Genomic DNA, 20,688 nt, shown 5'->3' with positions numbered 1-20,688 from the left:
ACCATGTCTTGTAATTTATCATTCTCTGCTCTTGACCTGTTTGCCTTTTGGTTTTCCTAGCAGAGCTATTAAACATTGCTTAGTGCTGATTCAGGACTAGTCTGAAGTTAGACTTCACAGATGTATAGAAACCTGTCTTGAGGTGAAAGTAGAGGGCAAGCCTAACATCAGTGCTCACAGGTGGCAGCTTCACAGCCAGCATGTGCAGCAGCTCAAAACTACCAGACCTACTGCCTAAAAGACACAGGGCTGCAGCCCTATAACTGCCATAAACTGTAAGAATCCTTGGGACTGGCATTACATATAACAATCAGTTAAAAAAAACCCAGACAACAAAATATGAATGCCCTTCCAAGCTCATTTTCATCCTCATTTTCAACCTGTAATGATAACCCAAGTGAGTGAAGTTTTTAGTTAACCAAAGGAGAAAACAGTTCTTTATAGGCTGGACTGAAGTTTGTGTGCAAAAAAAAATAAAATGGTACCACCACTGATACTAAACCAAAAGCATTTTCAGAATAGAATTCCAAAATAAAAAACCTAAGAATATTATGTGAATAAAATTAATCTTCAATTTAAATCCTACTTAAAAGGTACTCAAAGTAACTATGAGATTTTTCTAATCTGATTGCATATGTATATCAATAAAGCTGTCTACTAGAAATCCCACTCATGAAATATGAAAATTTTTTCACTTCAGAGCAGCTACAGTCCTTATACCTGGTGATCCGAGACCCTCTCTATGCTGACGTTTCCCAATTTATATTTATATTTATAGAAATATAAATATTTAATATTTATAGATAATATATTATAATTTATATTTTTCTTTATATTTTAATTTGTCACACCTTGGTTCATAGTTGCTCTTATTACAGCTGAATAGTCTAGTGATATTCTCCACCTTACACTCCTGGGATGTGGCTTTGTATTGCAGAATCACAGACTCAAAAACAGGCTGAGGTGGCAAGGAACCTCTGGAGAACAGCTTTTGTAGTAGAATAAAGATACTTTGCAAAACTTTCTCACATATTTCTATGTGAGAAAGGTGGGTGCAAATTCTGACACACCTAGTTGTGTCAAGAAATAAAGTTTTACAAAGCTCCCTGGTCCCAGAACACAGCGCTATTGTGTAAAGTATACTATGTTGCAGTAAATTTTAAGTATATTTGACATATCTTCCTTTTCTTAGTCCCTATATAGGTCTTACCCGTATTTTTTTAAAAAAAACCAATTTAGTCTTCCATTAATGGAAATGTATTTTTAATAAGTCATGTAGACAGGCTTTCATTTAAGTATTCAAAATTATTAAAAATAAGTAAAAGAGATTTTGTTTGAATTGGTCTGCATCTCTTGTAAGTATTAGTTAACAATGGTACCTCCATAATACTGATTTTCATGGAAGAAAAAGAAGCTGTTGATTTTTTTTTCAACTACAGAATGCTCGAGACAGTGTTGTGCTGTTTCCTTTTCAATTGTTAATTCAGAAGTGAAAATATATTTACTTCATTCACATATTATTCCAGTTTGTAAATTTATTTAGCTTATTTTAAAGCCAGACCCTAAAAAAAATGTGCTCAATACATGTTATTACCACTTTCTAGGTAAGTAATTACATGGTTTTTTATATATATATATTTATATGATCAATTTTTATTTTGTTTGCTTGTAGCTTAGAAGCCAATTCATTAATCAGTGGTAAGAAATACTCCTGGATCTGAGGACAGAATCATCTCTCTTGTTAAAAAGAGCTGACCCTGGTACAATTCTCACTTGTTTTAGTTACAAGTTTCTCAATGAGTCTGGTGACATCTCTCAGGTTAGCTCACAGCAGAAGTCATACCCTGCTGACAGGGTGCATACAGCCACCAGGTTTTTAAGGATGAGATGCTTTGCAGACAAGGGTTATCTCCATGCCAGTTACTCTTGGCACATATGGAGTGAAAACTACTAGGCAAAAATTTACTGTAATACATAGATCATTTTCCTTGGAATGCGATTTCTTTTTTAGATGTTTTATTTATTCAGAGTAGTAGATTTGTGATAAATTCTGTTTTGAGACAATTTGAACTCCTGAAAACATAGCACAGGGTCATTCTTTGTGGCCTATCTATCCCAATGTGCATGTAATGAGAAAATAAATTGAGTAGAAGGCAAAACACTAGGATGTGAGGTTTATAGATAACATTTGGATCACTTGCTTAATGTTTAAGAAAAAAAATCCATAAAATCATTGGATGAATTCTTTTTCAGTTAAGCATTGTTAATGTAGCCAGTATGGAGCTCTGAGAAGTTCTCCATCTCTGTCCATCAGGGCGCATTTCAGGTGATATATTTGGTGTGATTTAGGTTCACATCTCAGAAAACAGATGTATCAGACTGGGTTTCTTAGTTTTGAAAAATACTAAACATTAACATGGAATATAAAACATTGAAATGAGTCTGGCATGCTCACTGTATTTAATCAGCTTTTGAAGTGTCCTGGTTCTCTCTACCAAAGATAAACTACCAATTAAAAATCTTATTAATTAAATTTATAGTATTCTCCTGACAGTAACCAAAAATCAATCAGATTTGCAAAATATCCATTTTCTATCCCTTTTGATCCTGTCCTCACTATGGTTAACCATTAACCTATTTAATCTAAAAGAAACCACTGAGAAATTAAATAGTTTTTTTAGGACGTATTTTCTGTTCTTTCTAGATATATTTGAAATGTTGCATTGTGTACATACTGTAGAATAAAAGCATTGAGGGGATGCTTACACACTTAAGAAAATCCTGATGAAGATAGCTTTTAGCTCTATTTCAGTAGGTTTCTATAATTTATGATATACTTTTAAAAAAATATATCTATTGCACTTCAGATATCTACTTTGTATAGACATACAGAAAACCTGGGTTGGTCAGAGGCCACCCCATTAATCCCCTTGCCAAAGACAAAATTGCTAAATCTGCTTCCCAACAGATGATTCCTCTAACATCTTCCTGCAGACCTTCCTAACAGGTTTCACAGATTACTCTGACACTCTATTACAGCTCTTCACTGTCCCCCCTATTAGCAGCTTCCTTCCCCTGTCTCATCTGCCTGCACCCATTGCTTCGGTCTTTACTTTCACCCACTGCCGATGTAAAGAACATAATTAATTTTCAGTACTCAGCTGCTAATGATCCACCAATCTCTTCCCTTCTCTTTTCATCTGTAGAACCACTCCAGGAGCCCTGCAAAGCTACAGCAAGAGCCCTACAGAGGCATTTTGGGAGGAGCACCTCTCACCTGCCTTAGAAATATCTCGGGTATGATTTCCTCTTGGCAAATAAATTTGAAACAACAGAAATTTGAAGCAAGTGGTTAGACACTCTAAATCATTAAAGAAAATAAAAGATCTCACTCTGAAGGAAACACCATTAAAGAGTGAGTAGAAAATGGAGTCCAGGGAGGATGAGAGGATGGTACTACTGCAGGCAAATACATCTGGAACCCAGCCAAGTCATTGGCTCAAAATGCACTTAAATAAACAACCATTTGAGAGTTTTTTTCAGATACATTACTGTAAAGTACTATAGTTGCTGCTTAGTTTTGTTACCTTTAACCAGTACTACTATTAAATAAAGCTTCTTTGAGCCACACAAGCCTCTACATTTATTCCTATATTTTTCTTTCTGACCTTGACAGGACTTGGTTTTTAATTTAGTTTTGGTTTGTTGTAATAGCAGGATGAACCTCAGTGTTTCAAAGTGTATTATGAAATGATTTTTAAAAGTCAATGTTGGAAGCAAATTAGAGAATTTGTTTAGGAGTAGAAGAAAGAGTGAACGTATGTTTACAAGGTAATGAAATAAATTGCCAAGATAGAGGGCATGAGAGAGGATAAAGCTTGAAAGCACAGACTTCAGCTGGAAATGAATAAAAAGAAGGATGGAAACACTCTAAAATAGACTACTGAAAAGATGGTCAGAGATGCACTGGATACTGCTGAGACAGAAAGTGATGGAAATTTGCATTCAGAAAAAGCAACATACTGAGAATTTCCTAGCACACAGAGGAAGGAGAGAGAGAGTTTCTGGGGCTAATGAAGGCCAGCAATAAACAGAATTGTGGCCGAGTCAGAAATGTGTATTTCAAATTATATTTAATGTGACAGGAAAGGGTGCTACCCGGAATTTTTGTAATCAGTGAAAAAAAAATATTTTTGTCAGACATAAATAGCCCATTAGAAGAGTGTGAAGAGGGGCCTGGAACCACACACACTTGTGAAAATGGAAGAGACAGAAATGACACAATAATCAGTAAAAGACAGGAAGCCTGAAAACACTGAACATCCATGTATTCAGTAAGACATCACAGTGATTCTTTAAATAAATATTACTAATATTGAATGAAAAAAGTACATCTTACAGAAAATGGACTAAGTCTACGATGGAAAGGACAATGATTTCAGAGTATACCTTTGCTATTTAACTAATTACTTCACCCGTACCAAACTTTCAGTTGTTTTCATCTAACTTTTATATGTTTTAATGGATAGAAATTTAAAAATAATAAACCTACAACTAGAACAAGGGAAGTAGCATGTGCCAGAATTACTGAGCTTTAGGAAAAACATTTGGAGAACTCGCATAACACTCCACATCTACCTATAACTTTAGGTTCACTCAGAAAGATAGGCTGCAGCTCTTGATCCTTAAAATTTACTCAAAGGTTCTCTTTTTTCTTCCATTTTAGAATATTTTGGATTTTTTTTTTTTTCTCTGACTAATTTGTTCTCTTAAGTGCTCTAAAACATTGTGTTAAAAAAAGCCTCATTGTGTTCCTTATCTAGCATGTCTCACTGGCACCATACAGCTGTTTGTTTCAGTTTACAAGTGTGAATATGTATTGTTCAGTTTTGAACTTAGTCTTCTGTATTTTTTCTGGCATCAACAGAAAGTCTACAGGTCAAATACAGGTCTCCTGTGAAATCCCACTGCCTCCTATACAGATACATATATCAGCTGTCTTCAATGGGGAAAAAGAAAGTAAGAATATGTTCCTGGTTTTGGAAGATAGTAAAAAAGTCTCCTCAAAATGTTTAACCCAAAATTCCAAAAATATTTTTCCACAGGTGAGTTCATGCTGAAGTCCAGAAAATTAATAAAATGAAAGAAAAAACATTCATCCAAAAGAAGCATCAAGGTTCTAAATATACATGCACACACAAATTAGAGCAAGCTTCCTGCTCCTTTTCAAAAGGAATTTGCAAAGTACCCACTTCTGATTACTGCCAGAATACTTATAATGAAAAGCAGGAAAACCTTTGCGCTTCAAACATGGTTCTTCAATTTAAGGTAGCCAAAAGCAAGAGAAGGATCAGTAAAATACCATTTAAGGAACAAGATCCAGTAATAAGCTTTGTGTATCTCCTAAATACGTCTGCTTCTGTCATAATGTACAAAACTCTTCCAGTAGAATTCACATGGTGGAAGGATGTGGTGTGATGTGGATAGCAGTGATCCATCCTTAAAAGTCAACAATGAGATGTCCAAAATGCTTAGGATTGGGATGGGCCATTGAAGAGAAGAGTCATATTCATAGACATTCTGAAGGTTTTCTAATTCAAGGCCTCCTTCATTTTAAGAATGAAATAATTAGGTATTTATTTTAGCTTCCTAACTATCTCAGTTGTTCACATTTACAGCTGAAGCTTCAAAGCAAGCTTAGGTTATAGTATGACAATTTCAATGTAGATTTCAGTGATCAGTAACTACCCTTATCCCTGATATAAAGTATTGTTTAAATGGCTGACGGGATACGTTATTTCATTATATGCATTAATCTATGCATTATATGCATTAATCTATATAGAAATCCTGTAAATCATTATAGATGATTTAATCTTAAAATGGAATAAGATTATTCATTCCTAGTGCAAGACGCTTTGCATGGAAACTGTTTTTTTTTTCAGATTTCCCTAGAATTGTACTGATTATACCATGCCTATGGCTAAATCTCTTATTTTCCCCTCCTACCATAACTGACACTTCCTTTAAAATAATGAAAACTTTCTGTGACTACCTGGCAAACTGAAGACAGCTTAAGGCTGCCTGCCTGTCTAGAACTTGCATTCCTGTGTCTGAATAGTTCAACAAATACTAAAGATCACACAAATCAGGCTCAACAGAACAAACTAACAGGGTGTCACTTGTGACAGTAATCATCCTGGTATTCTCAGAGTAATTTTTAGCACCGACATTTTCCCTCTGTATTTTATATTAACATATTGGTCAAGTCTGAAAAGCACAACAGAACAGTAGGGGCAGCAATAATATCAGAGCCAATATAGCTCAAAAGTTGGACATCATAACTACGAAATAATCATTTCTGTAGTATGTACAACTGAACAGGTTTCAGCAGTGATAGGAAACACCAATCCATTTTCAAATACTGCAGAATGAGCAAAACATTTTTTTTAAATGGGGATGAAGGGTGGGTGGGTTGAACCAACAGCCCAATCCCAGGTAAACTAGTTCAGTGGGAGTCATTTGAGCACATACCTCAGACAAGCAGGAGAGAACAAATCCATTTTAGAAAAGATGCTGAAAGAGCTTGATGTCCACCTGGCAAATTTCTTGTGCTGTTTGAAAAAGCAAGACGGTTCAGAATATGAACCGAGAGACATCTGCAGCATTACAACCAGTCCTGATCAATATGTAAATGAAAGTCAGAGCTTCTAGCAGCATACCTGACTAGAAAGATCAAGGGCAGAGGGAGACAGAAAAAATGAGGAGCCCTTTCTTCCTTTGGTAAGCCTCAAACATTGAAGTATATAGCCATAAAGCAGAGCTTCTCTAGGAAAAGGAAAACTGTAATGCTAAGGTTTTCACTACACCGATGCCTGCTTTAGCCTTTAATATGTTTTCCATGTGAAAGAACATAACCCCTGTTAACATCTGAACAGTTGGGGGAAAAAATTTTCAACACGAATTTAAATATCTCCCCAACACCCAAAAATATATTGCCAGTGAAATCCGTCTTTAAAAAAATCCTGTGCTGCCAAAAACATCAGACTGCATCTTTTGAAACAATTTCTTAAACATTAAAATTGAATTTTCTCCTTAATTATAAGCTTAAAAACAACAAAAAAGAAAAACTTAAAAAAAGGAAAAAAACCAGAAGGGGTGGGGAGGGCAGGGCATGCAGACTGCTCTCATAAATGAACTAAAGACCAGGATTTAACATCCTGATGGCTTACCTGATAAAACATGAATTTCAAATCCACTGTAAGGAAAACAAAAATTAAAAATTGCAAGAGATAGTGATGATAAAATACTTGAAATGCTTTCTAGTAAACTTGCTCAGATTCCTAGTTCCAAAAGATTACCAGGTATTTATAAATTGCTGCATTCTCATTGGGAAGAAAAAAAAAAAAAAAAAAAGACCTCTGCAGTATCCTCTCTGCTTCTTTTCAGCTTCCTGTTCCGAGGCTCACTCTGTGGTACCTAACAGGAATCAGCAAACAGCAGGGGGGAGAAAAAAAGCAAAAAAAAAAAGCCAAAAAAAAAAAAAAAAAAAAAAGGCAAAACGAAGGGGGATGGGAAGAAGAGGAACAATGAGGAGGGTGAAGAAAGGAAAAAGGGGAAAGAAAAAAAAAGATCCCAAGCATCGCCTTGAGGGACAGCCCCATCTACCGGCAAAAGACACGAACCATCTGAAGAAGGCTGCTTTTTAAAAGATTCCCTGATTGACACTAGCCTGAAAATCTGCAGCCCCGTTTTCCTTCAGCAAGGAACAAAGGGCAGGGGTTGCACTGAGAAGTAGGTTACTTTATCCAGTGTTAAATGAGTAAGATATTTCATTAATTTTCGTTACTTTTCTGTTAATTATTCATCTCTGAAACGTGAAAAGGAAGCAGTTTGGGCACGGGTGGTCTGTTATGAAAGAACCAGTATCTTTTCCAGGTCAGCCCCTAGGATGACACGACTAAATACTACTTGTCTTCTGCTTGTTTTATACCTTCCTACTGAGCAGTGGTGGTAGATGCAACATCTTCAGTCACGGTTTCAATCAAAAGAAAAAAACCCAAAGGTTCCTGTGCCAGAGTCATATGATGTGTCCACAGACTGCATTGCCAATAACACTGCCACGTCAGACCTATACGTTCCTGTGTATTCAGATGACAGCTGTGCAGCCAAATCTGGAACCTACACAAAAAATGCTCCTTTTTATAATTCAGACTGCTAAGTAACAGTAACTGCTCACACAACAAACTCCAGCTGCATTGGATCCGCCTCAGATTGAGCTAAATCAGACAGCATTATATATTTCTCATTTTGCTTTCTCAACAAAAAGAGGAGGAGGGAAAAAAAAAAAAAAAAAAAAAAAAGGCATCAGCAAGCTCTTTTGAAAACCCCAGTTTCAACCATACTGGAGGGGGGTGGGTGCAGCATGGCAGGAAAGGAAGGGCACAGTGACTGCAAAGGTGAGAGTTGCATGAAAAAGGGCCAAAAAATAAAACTGCATTTTTTTCACTGTCATACAATTTTGGCATGTAAAGATATAAGAAAATAAACTTAATCATTATGTGTATTAGGCTGTCAACTACTATATAACAGATACTTCACATATTATCTGTGATTCAGTGACCCAAGGAAGCTGTAATTAATTTGATTCTCTAAAGTAAATTACAGTATTGTTCTGATATTCTTTTTTTCATATCTTTACATTGAATCCAAACTATGTGAAGCTTAACTTCTCCACAGCCAAGTGGTGACCTGACATGATTTGTCCTTCACAAAAAGCTCTTGGAATCTCTCAATTTAATACTTAATTTTCAAGTGTTTATCAATACAGAGTGTTATGAACAGTTGCTCTAACAATGACTTCTAATATCATAAATTTTTAAGTATCTTCTCTGAAGATATTATAGTGATTAAAAATAACACAGCAAGCAACCTTATGACACTAAATATTTAGTTAAAACACACAATAATATAACCAAATACTAATGTTCAAATGTTGACATACAAAGGGCAAGACCAAGGTGGACACATCCTCTGCAACCTATCTCCTTTGAACGTGCCTGAACACTGGTTTAGAAAGACTTCACATCCTTGCATGTTTCCCTGTTCAGCTTTCCAGCAGGCATTACTGATAGGCTGCTAAATAACTCAGGCAGGTCCCCACTACCTAAATTCATTTCAACAGGAATTGTGTTTGTTCAGCCCTGAGGAAAAAAAAGACTTAGGGGAGATCTCATAATCATGTTCCAGTACTTGGAGGGCGGCTACAAAGAAGATGAAGATTCCCTTGTCTTCATGGAGAAAGCGAGGGACAATGGGTACAAGTTAATCCTGGGGAGACTCCAATTGGACACAAGAGGAAAATTTTTCACAATAAGAACAATCAGCCATTGGAATAATCTCCCCAGAGAAGTGGTGGTTTCTCCAACATTGAACATGTTCAACATTTAGCAAGTGTTGGGCCACTTTGTCTAGACCATGTTTTAACCATAAAGGTTCAACCAGATGATCCTTGAGGTCCCCTCTGACCTGGTATTCTATGATTCAATTCTATGACCTTGAGGTAGGAAGTTTCATAAACCATTGTATTATTATAATTAGCTGGTAACATGTTCAAGTATTTGATTCTCATTTAAGTATAGTTGTATATTATACAATATATATATATATATATGTATAAATTGTATATACTTATTTAAGTATAATTGTAAAACCTGAATTATCTTTTTTCTGTATATTTGCAAAGTTCTTCAGGGTTATGAAGAGCGTTTGCAGGTGACAAACTACTCAGTAGTGCTAATAACACCCCTGATCAGAATCTCCCCTAAAATTCTAAATACTAAACAGTTCAGATACTATTGCTGACTGATCATTCCCAGAAATCTTTCTTTTCATGGAGGATGTTTCTGGAAATGATGATGTTTACAAATACAGATTTATCACTTGGTTAAAAGGCAGAATATTTACTCCTCAGATTGACTTTTTAATGAGTTCCTCCAGTCTTAGCTACAGCCTGGGTGTGTTTGACACTTTACAGGCATAGCACCTTTAAAATGTTACATTTTGGAATGAAATAAACACCAGGAAAAAAAAACCAATAAAGCAGGAATCTGAATATCTCAAACAATTAATATGGGGCAATAAAAAACTTTGAGATACCTCAGCTACCTACAGTTTTAGTACTGAACTTAACAATGAACAAAGGAAATTTCTCCCGAATTTAAACATAGTTTCCATGTTTTATGAAAGCATACAATTTTCAATAGTCCCAAAATGCCCCTCTTCAAGCATCAGTAGAGGTTTAGCATAAAACGCTTAATATGATCACTGACTAAGAAATTTCCAAGCATCATTAACAGAGTACTAAAATATTTCTTTAAAGCAGAAATTCCAGTGGGCCACTGGTATAACCAGCTGCTCAAGATCATCTCCATCACCTTACAGTCTCTGGAAAACTGATTAGGACTTGAGGTTATCTTAACAGTCTCTTTTGGTGGCTCCAGACAGTCATCTGATATGGAATTTGAGAGAGAAGCCTATCAAAACTATAGTGACTTCTTTAAAACTGCTAAAGAGCTAAATCCTATGAATTCTTTTATTTTTAATATTTTAAACTTATGCATTGCACCACAGCTGCAGAAAAACAAAAACAGTATCGATTTCTCAATCAGAGCTTCTCCAACTCTAAGATAAATGGAAAGTTAGTAAATAAAACATGGTCTCTCCCTCTCCCCCCCAAAAATCCAATTTGCCTTTTTTACTGTGTCTATACATAAACAGGACACTGCTAGGAGCTTGTAAAACAATTTTCAAAAGCAAGCCAGTCTAGGATACTGATTGCATTTACTTTGGAAATTTTTGACTTCTTCCTAGAGGTATAATGACAGCTTCTCTCACCCTGAGCACCAGAGAAGCAGCCACCTTAATGGGCATGGGCTAAAGCAGCCATTCAACAAGCCTGAAGGACAGCACTTTCATGCCCTGCACAGCAGGGACACTGTTGCCAGGTAAACTTCCATTGCAGTCTTGAGCTTGCAATCTTGCACATTTCAGATTCTGCAGACCTGGTAACTGCTCATTAATGGCGATTTGTTGTTCACTTGCTCTCATGCGAATTTTAACCAGTCCTGCTCTTGGCTTTGCCTCAGGAATACTGTGCAGACATAAAGAGCACTGATAAAAAAATGCTCAGTAAGTTTTTGGCTCAAGTGCCACAAACTGCCCACCCTCAGTGATCACCAAGTACTAAGAGATTTTGGGTTTCTCCAGCACATGAAAGGATTCATATGGAAGTACTTCTCTGGAGATTCTCTGCAGCAGAGTTCCCTTTCTGAAAAGGAATTATAATGAACCCCAACTGAAGAAAAAGAGAACGTAGGTCTGTCATTATATTGTTTCAGCATTTGTGCTGCAAATGTTACAATTCTGTACACTCTAAAGAAACCTTTAAAATTCATCTTAGAAGCTTAGATGTTCAGCCATGTCGTTAATCTGCAACAATGCAGAAGAGTGTGTTCTACATACACAATGAATAGAATGTTAAGACCATGATAAATATATACATAAAATGATAGTGTCTGAGACATATTTTATTTATCAAAATATTAAGAAATCTCTCTTGATTGGTATCTCATTCTAGTTTTCTAGGAATGAATTCTGTGAATGGCAGTGGGTACAGAAAACAGGTAATGGAGTAACTAATCTAATATATAAGGAATGAGTCATCCATATCCTCCCTGGACAAGCAGGTGAACATGATAATCCTGAGGTTTTTTTCTCTTTCTAAACTTGTGAACCAATTGCACTGCAGTCAAAGAAGAGCTATACAAGCAGTTAAAGATGGGAAAATATCACAAAGAACCAGGACCTGGGAAAATGACATGGACTGTAGCAACACAAAAGAGAAGATTTTATCCAACAAGTTTCAATGCAAAGTGAGGAAAGCCTCTGAACAAAAATAATAACTTTTTTCACAAGGAACAGAGCACATCTGACAGATACTAAAGCAGCATCTTCAGAATATATATACCCTATTTCTACAGGAACAGGTTTTTGTCACCTTTAAAATGTTTTTCTGTACTAGATGCAAACAGAAGTTGTAAGTTCTGGACAGCGAAAGATCTGCATTTGTGGAAGCCCAAACTTACCTCAAAAGTTTGTGAATTGTACTACTACAGTCTTAAGCATAGAAGTTATATGAGATAAACTAAAACACAGATGTGTGTAGTCAGTCTTTTTCAGTTTAGCACTAACTTAGTATATGACTGTCATCATAATATATACCTTGACTGTTCTATTAAAATAGGCAGCTAAAATCTGAGATGTAAATACCTTCATAGAAACTAATAGTCTAATGTATACTCCTATAATTTGTTTACATTTTGTATTAAGGAAACTGGTTTCACCATTATGTATAGTGAACACATTATACTAAAACAAGTAAACTAACACACTTTCGTATTAATTCCATGCTACTCAGTTACAGTGATATTTAGGTGGCTAGGAAGAGTGCACAGTAACTCCCTTGCAGAACAGAAACCTTTTGTGCTGTGAGGGAAAGTGAAAACTTTGTCAGAATCTCAATCTGCAAATTGTGATGTGAGGGGCTACACAGAACATAGGAAAGAAGCTACTGCCAGTTCTGGTAAACCACTTCAAGGATGAGGCACTGACCACTAATGGTCCATATCATGCATTGTAGGGGTTCAAAACATACCATACTGCTGGTATTCCATTTCTTAGACCCAGAGTGGTATACCAGAATATAGGATGCATAAATAGACATCAGAAACACTGTTTTCTAACACTTTGTGTGGAACTAAACACTTTGTGCTCCTATTGAAGCTTCTGCAGCTTGCAATGCTGAGAAGTACTCTGCATGCCCTGCTATGAACCATGATGCAAAAAATAACATCTCAAGAAAACCTCTATACATTTAAAGACAATAAATCTTTTTTTCCCAAGTAGACAGGTTATTAATACTCCTTCAGCCTGTAAGAAAATACCTCAAGCACCCACACTTGAAATGGGACAGAACACTGTGTACTCATATGTAATAGCATAACTATTTTAGAACACTTCAGTCAGCAAGAAACCAAGAATCTGAAGTACATTGTTATAGTAATGTGTGATATCTAACAGTTTTGTACTAAGTTCCTAAACTGTGCTATTATTTTAAGAGTTTGTTTTAAAGACATACTTCTGTAATTTAAAGGATAAAATAGTACCTTTATAGTATTACACAATTTAACATACTGCATTGCAACACAGGTGTTTTCAAGATAGCAGAAATAGTTACATTTTCTTGAACTTACTTCTTTCAAAAGGTAATTAATAAAGGCACCAGCCTCGTATTTCAAAATAATCAAACTAATAAAAATATAGATCTAACACAACAGCCATTTAAAAAAAAAATTTAAAATCTATGTAAAAAAGGTAAATTAGCAACTGATAAGGCAAGACAATGATGAGAAAACTGACTGCTTGGCAGTTCTTTCCAGAAAAAGAGCTTAAGAGCTTTTAAGAATTATAAGAAAATGATTCACCTCACTTACAAAAAAGTGTCTAGCAGTTATTTCTAGAACAGTGTGAAGAACCACTAGTTTCTAGTGGGGGGTAAACACATTTAAAGGACTTCCACTCTTCCCATAAAAATCACTTTATTCTGCTATTAACATATTTACTTTTATTAGGTTTTGATCTTAATTTATGAAAGAAATCTTGGTATATCTTCTCAGGCTGATCAGTTATCTATTAGACATGAAAATTCTGTAAATGCCACACTGTCACTAGACAAAAAATTTTTCAATTTTAATTTTAAGTTTGACACTCATTAGCATATACAAACAAATCATAAAAAAACAAAAAATCACTATTTTGAAGCTAGTATATTAAAGCTGTTAATTATAGCTCATTGATACAACGCTGAACAAATTTTCTCAGGTATTTTTGTTATAAATTATGCTACATTTTGGAATTAATTAATGCACCCTAAAAGTGTTATTTAATTTTGACCCATTGCTCACTCCCATGAAGGAGACGCTTCAATACCCTGGGAGGAGAAAGTTGCTGTCCAAGGTACTGTACAGAAACACAAGTTTTCTAATTAATCTCTCAAATACATTAAAAATATTTTCAAATCTATGACACAGTAATTGTCCCTATCTAACAGGCAAGCCTGGTGAAACTCCCTACATGATACTGCAGTATCAGTGCTATGCTATTTCTTTCCAGGGCCTCTTCTGCTGCATTCCAGTATAATCAGATGTTCCAGCACCTGGCAATACTCTACGTATAAGTCATTTAAAGACAAACCTGGCTTATATTTTGACACAGACTGATTTTCAGCATGGTATAAATAATAAAAAAAAAAGTGTTTGAATTCTGTGTGAAGCATGAAAGAGAGCAACTCTAACAGAAATTTAGCTAACATGCACTGTTCTGGCATTCTGCAGAGCAGCCACTAAATGCAACTTTATCTGCAGTATTCACCTTACACATTTCAGAAGCATATAGATTCATGCATTCATGCAGTAAATATCAGTTAGCATCCTGAATTTAATTTCTGCTTCAAAACAATAGCCAAAGAGTGCAAGAAAATTAAATAGATTTTTGTTTTCTTTTTTCTTTTTTTTTTGTTTGTTTTTCTGTTTGTTTTCATTTTGTTTTGTTTAATAAAGGAAGCATATTTGTAATTTGCAAGCTAAAACAATGCAACATCCAGGAACTGCAGTAAACCTCTCAGAGCTAATAGCTATATCCAATAATGCTTTCCCACATCATCTTCAAGCAAATGGATTTAACTCACTGCTTAATCAGTCAAATTAACAGTAATCCCCATATGGTTAGAAAAGATGTTTGTTAAACAAACCAAATTTATGATTTAATTATTTGCAAAGTGTCTTAAAGCCGAGATGCCTAGAAGAACTACTACTCTGTTATAATTTGATGATGCTGACAGTGCTGGTTTCACCTAGCAAATTCTCTGCAATTCACAGCATGGCTGACAGCTATCTGCATAGAAGAATAGCACAGTAACCTAATGAAAAAAACATTTACCTGAGAAGATGTAGCAAAGATCAGGATCCAGGTTCCAGACCCCATGAAGCATGAAGCTGAGGGAGCAATCCAGGAGCTTGCTGGGACCAGCAGTGTCTCTCCTACACTTGACCTAGACTGCCTTACATAATGAGGAATCAGTGCTGTCTCCTGTGTGGAGGAGCAAGCTGAATGTCATCACTGGCAGAAGTAGGGAGAACTGGCAGCAGGCAGGCTGGTAGTTAGCATGGAGATCACGAAGTCTGCTTTCCCTGAGTGTTCTGGGAGAAAACACAAGAACAGCTCAGAAATGCTGGTGTCATTCCTCCCCTGGAAGGAATGACCGGAAGGAGCGAGGGTGTTCCAAACGTGAGGCAGACTGCAAGTGCTAAAGCTGCAGCTGTACCTGCTGCCAAGGTAGCAGAGGTTCTGACACGCTGAGTCTAGAGGACTGCGTAGCTACAGCTAATAGGAGAGCAACAGCAAGGCAAAGTAAGGAAGGAGAGACACAGACTGCAGCTGCATGCATTTGTCTATTTGTACTCATTGTGGTGAGTAGAATAAAAGCAATGGTTTGAGATAAAATAAGGGGATTAATTTCCAAAGGGAAGTGCTATTCCCTTAAATAAATCTTACTGCATGCAACTTAGTTTTTGGGAAAATAACCATCTCTTAACTGTTCTACTTGGTGATATAGAGGTTAAAGAGATTTTGATATTTTCAAGAAAATTATGGGTAAGATGCATTCCCGGTCATGAAGACATTTACAATCATTTCTGGTATTTCTTTGCTATTTTTTGGAGAGAAGCTTTGGGGTCTTTCTTGGTTCATTACTATTTGCATCATATAAGAACTTCCTCTGCAAAGGGCACAAGGGGAGAAACAAGTATACAGGCTAAGCCAGCTAAAAGCCTAGACAAGCTTGTAGTTTACAAAAAGCAGCTTTTTATTAATTAAAATCACTGCATATACATTGAATTCCATATTTTATTTCATTTGAATACTTGAATAGCACGTAAAGATCCTCAAATACTGATAATGCATATACGACAGCTTGATTAGACATGATCAAGAGTAATTGCAACTGGACAGAAATTCCTAATATTAAGGATCAGTACAATCTCGTAATGAATATAGTAACTGAGATAAAGAAAATATCATTTAATGATATTTAATGTTCCATTTTACAAAAGTACTGTTATATTTGATGGTCCTCCTTGCTTTAAGTAAATTAGTTTGGGTGAGTGGGAAAAATAATCAACATAATTTTCTATATGCTCTGAAACTTGCCAAATTAAAGTTTTAGGCTACATTAAATAAAAGAGGAAAGGGGAACTCATAAACAACATTGTGGCAACAACAACAGACAGGTCTCTAATGTCACTGAAAGTTTTAGCACCAGTATAGAACATTGGCTGGGTTTTGCAGAAGTCATCTTAGGTAGAGGGACTGCTATACTTAGTTATGCCCTTAGCAGATTAAACATAATTTGAGAATTTATCTCAAATAGGAAAATAGAGATGAAGATAAAAGAGGTAAAAATAATATTTTTATTTTAAAAAATATTTAAATTATTTTTCTTTTATAAATAAACATGCAATGAATTCTCTAACAAATTTAAAAAGCTTCACTGGGCTTGGAAATATATATAAAAAAGGAAAGCATTTGATAGAAAAAGTAGATAAATAATAACTCAAGATATGCTAGCTTTAAGTTTAAAATATAATGTGGAAACCATAAGAAATATATGGGAGATACAATTTTAGAATGATTTTTTAGACTGTTATTGCTGTATACCACATCAGCAAATAATATTAAACATATCTCGGTGCATTTATTCTTTCATCGACTATTCGTGAGGATTTCCACTTAAAACTTCATATGTACCAACATCTACTTTTTAAAAAATGAGAGTGCTGGTTTACAAGCAAACAATTTATATACTGACTCTGATTAATCAAGAGTTTAAGCTGTCATGAGCTGTATTTTCCTTTGAGAGAACACAACAATAGTTTAATTCAGGTGCAAAAGGTTGATGATTCCGTTGATTGCAGCACTCAAAACATCAAAGCAGCCAAACTGCTCATCAAAAGTCAGATCTGATGCCTCTCCAGCCATGGCACAACTAAGAGATCACCAGGATCATCTCCCTACAGATAAACAGAAGTTGATTGCATCAGGTAGAGAAATAAAGTCTACAGATGAACTATAGGTAAACCAGCCCAATACACAGAAATTGAGGAGAAAACACTACATAAAGGAACACAATAGCAAACCTGACTGTCAGCATTGCAAAGGCAATAGGCAGTTTGCCTGATATTACATTTCGGGCAAAACAGTCAAAATTTGATACAGCTGATTCCATCTTTGGCCAAAATGATTCACTAGATATTCCTCCAGCCTTCCACTGGGTTTTCCAGCTTCCTTTCTATGATACTGCTAATATACTCTATGTCTGATTGCAAGAACAATGACTGTCATATTCTTTTGTAATGAAGATAAGAAATTAAAAGTAATAATTCAGAAGTGTTAAGTTACTGTCATTCAGAATATGCCTACAAGCCATAGTTTTTGTCTGGTGTGTAAAAACTGTTTATTTCTCTCAGGAGTTAGCCAAATCATCACCCACCAAGACACAAAACTTTCTGATTTACAATAGGCCTTACAAGCATTTTTGCTCTGTACGAACTTGGTCTGATCTGCTGGCAACTCCAGACTATCTTAACACAAATAGATACAGAAACTGCTGATATTTAGGACTACTGATGAAAGTGTTTTTGAGCCAGCTGCACAAATAACGTGGCTAGCGGAGTTTGATGCTTGACAGCGCTAAAAACATAAGTAAAGTTTATATCACTCTCAACTTTGAAATTAATTATTCTGATGCCCCAGCAATTAGAAAGATTTCTCCCAAAGTAAATAAAATAAAAGCAGTTTTTAAAAAATACTTTAAAAAATGTGTTATTTTGCAAATGACTGCGGAACAAAGATGCTATTGGAAAAAAAGAAGGGGCTAGACTTCCTCTCACATAATGATGAGCATGAAAATACGAACGTTTGAGAGTTTAATGTGAGGAGTATAAAACAATTCAGACCCTTGCTATACCTTTCTTATAAAGACAATGCTAGTGATGATTTACAGAATACTGTAAGCCTATGAAGCAAGTTCTGGAATCTTTCCTTTATGGACAATTTGGCAGTAGAAGTTAAAAATGTTTATCACTAAATTATCCTCTCTGGCAGATTAGATTCTTTCTCTTCCATACAGAAATGAAGGAAGCAGGAGCTCATAGACATTACTCCTGCCAACAACCTTGAGTAAACAGGACGATTTTTTTTAGACACCCTGCTCTTAAGATGCCTTTCACATAAATAAATCATTACTTGAGGTTTGTGCATACTAAGATAGATTCCATTTGGGATCTGATGAAAAATTAAAATGCTCCAGTATCACTGACTAGAGAGATGTCTCCACTATATTGAGGAGCAGGTTTTGTTGGTTTTTTTTCTGTCCTTCTCTGACCTTGCTTTCTTTTCTCAAAATAATTTCTCTTGTGTTCCTGAACAACTTTCACAAGTGATTCATGCTGAAATGTGTATTTCAAAGCGTTCAAAGAACAAAACCCATAAAAATGGAACCCTGTACTTAGAACAGATATCACGTACTCTTATAAGTATGGAGAGGGGAGGGTGTCCACATAAGAGTCCTCTACTCAAATCTCTCTGAAGACTTTGGCCATTTCTAGGTATAGGCTACTTCTGTTAGCAAAACAATAAAGACATATTTCATATCCTCTTTTAGAAAAGAGTAGCAAAAGCTCTTTAATTGTTTCTATGAGTATGATCTAGCAGCTCTAGAACTAAATTGACTCTATGTGTATTTTTTTCATTTGATCCAGTCATATCACAATGATAAAAAAATCACTGGAGATCTAGTCAAGGAGAAAGATTTTTCTTCTTTAGTTGACTGGACTTTCTGGAGTGTCTGTTGATATACAACTCTAAATATGCTTTTATTCTTAGATAATACCTTAGCAATCTTGCAACTGCAGTAAAGAGCTTTTTAAAAAGCAGTAATATTTTCAAACATCTTAAATTGTACGTTTTAGATGTAATACATATGAATGTTTTCAAGTCTCTCTTCCTTAGTATTCTACAGTATTTAGTATTCTAAATTTTCCTCAAGTATTCCAGAAATGAGAGGTGAACACTGATTTCTCAACTTCAGTGCAAACTCTTCGGATAGATACCACTAATTCTGTAATCTTGTACACACATGCAGGTTCAGATATTTAATGTTATACATTATAGTAAAAAATAGAACCCAAATAAACGTAAAAACTTTCTACAACTAAACTATGAACACTGAGTAGGTCAAGGTCACAGTAATGCTAATATTCATGGACTGTTCTTTGACTTCCCTTTGACATCTTTACCTCTTCAGAAAAGATATTTACAATTGCTTTTTCATTTCTTTTTTAAGATTTTTTGTAAGATTTATAGGGCTGCCTATTATACCTCTGAGAGTGCCTATAAACTGATTACCCAAGCCACTATTTTTGTACTTATCTCATAAAAAACCCATCTGCTGTTTTTCATAGTAATGCTGAAAGAAAATGGCAAAATTATGAGGGAAGTAATAATTTTAATTTAAAAAGCAGTTAATTAAGCATTCAATAAATATTCCTCTTTATTTTGAGTAAATTAATGATCTTTATCAACTGAAAATCCATTCTGGCAGGCCTTTAGTTTAATTATCTTGTGTCAATTATTCAAGGATACTGAATTTAGATTCTAATATTTTTTTAGGATCTCTCTAAACTAGTTCTTATGGGCTGAAGAGCAAGAAACAATGCATCCTTAGTTTTGGAGAATAAGTTGTTTAAGTTGTAAGTGATCCATAAAAACATTTATAGAAATTGCTGTAGTACCTTGAACTCAAAGCCATGGGTTATTGATGCCTAGGTACAATGTCAGAAAAAAAGATTTATGGTTCAGCATAATAAATGTACCATTAACACTAAAAGCAATAAGGCACCTTTCTCTTTTCTTTTTCTTTCTTTTCTTTTTTTTCCCCTCAAAAAATTCTCTTCAGTTGCCTACAGCATGTATGGTTTGTGTTGTTGATTCAACACAAACACAAAACTGCCTAAGACAAAGTCTTAAAAGACCTACTGCAATGAACAAGTTCAGAAGACTGGTCATCCCATCTGGAAGCATGTGAAGATACAATCAGCACTGACTTTTAGATAAAAGGCATAAATTAATCACTTCACTTTGATTCTGAATCCAAATAGCTTATTTTTTACTTTCTTTAGTTTATGGGACCCGGACCCGTCAAACAAACTATATTTAGCCTTCATTAGACTTCAATCCCTTTTTGGATTCTTCGAGATGTCTGTAATTCTAGAAAAACAAACAAATAAACACAAACCAAAAGGGTTAATTTGGTTCTTAAAAAAAAAAAAGTGACAGTGTATTTTGTTTTGCCAGAATTTTTAGAAAAATGCTCAAATATTGGGTACCAAAGGTGTGGAGGACCTCTCAAATGCTTTTGAAAGATCTATTTGGCTCCAACCAAAGAAAAGAAAACATTCCAGCTTCTGGATTCTGTTCCTCTTATTTCCCTCATTTGGATGATTCCAGGAAATA

At 35.2% G+C, this 20,688-nt stretch overlaps 1 protein-coding gene across 1 annotated transcript in view; it reads right to left on the bottom strand.

Moving 5' to 3' along the window:
- Positions 1 to 15,426, bottom strand: part of LOC139797725 (sodium channel protein type 1 subunit alpha) — an 87,580-nt gene extending 72,154 nt beyond the window's left edge. Inside the window, exon 1 of the mRNA XM_071747464.1 lies at positions 15,058 to 15,426. The gene's annotated coding sequence lies outside the window, so the exon portion shown is untranslated. The remainder of the gene's footprint in view (positions 1 to 15,057) is intronic.
- Positions 15,427 to 20,688: the final 5,262 nt, after the last annotated feature.

Source organism: Heliangelus exortis, chromosome 6 (genome assembly GCF_036169615.1).
Source record: "Heliangelus exortis chromosome 6, bHelExo1.hap1, whole genome shotgun sequence".
NCBI lineage: Eukaryota > Metazoa > Chordata > Aves > Apodiformes > Trochilidae > Heliangelus > Heliangelus exortis.
This window is presented reverse-complemented; position numbering and strand designations above follow the sequence as displayed.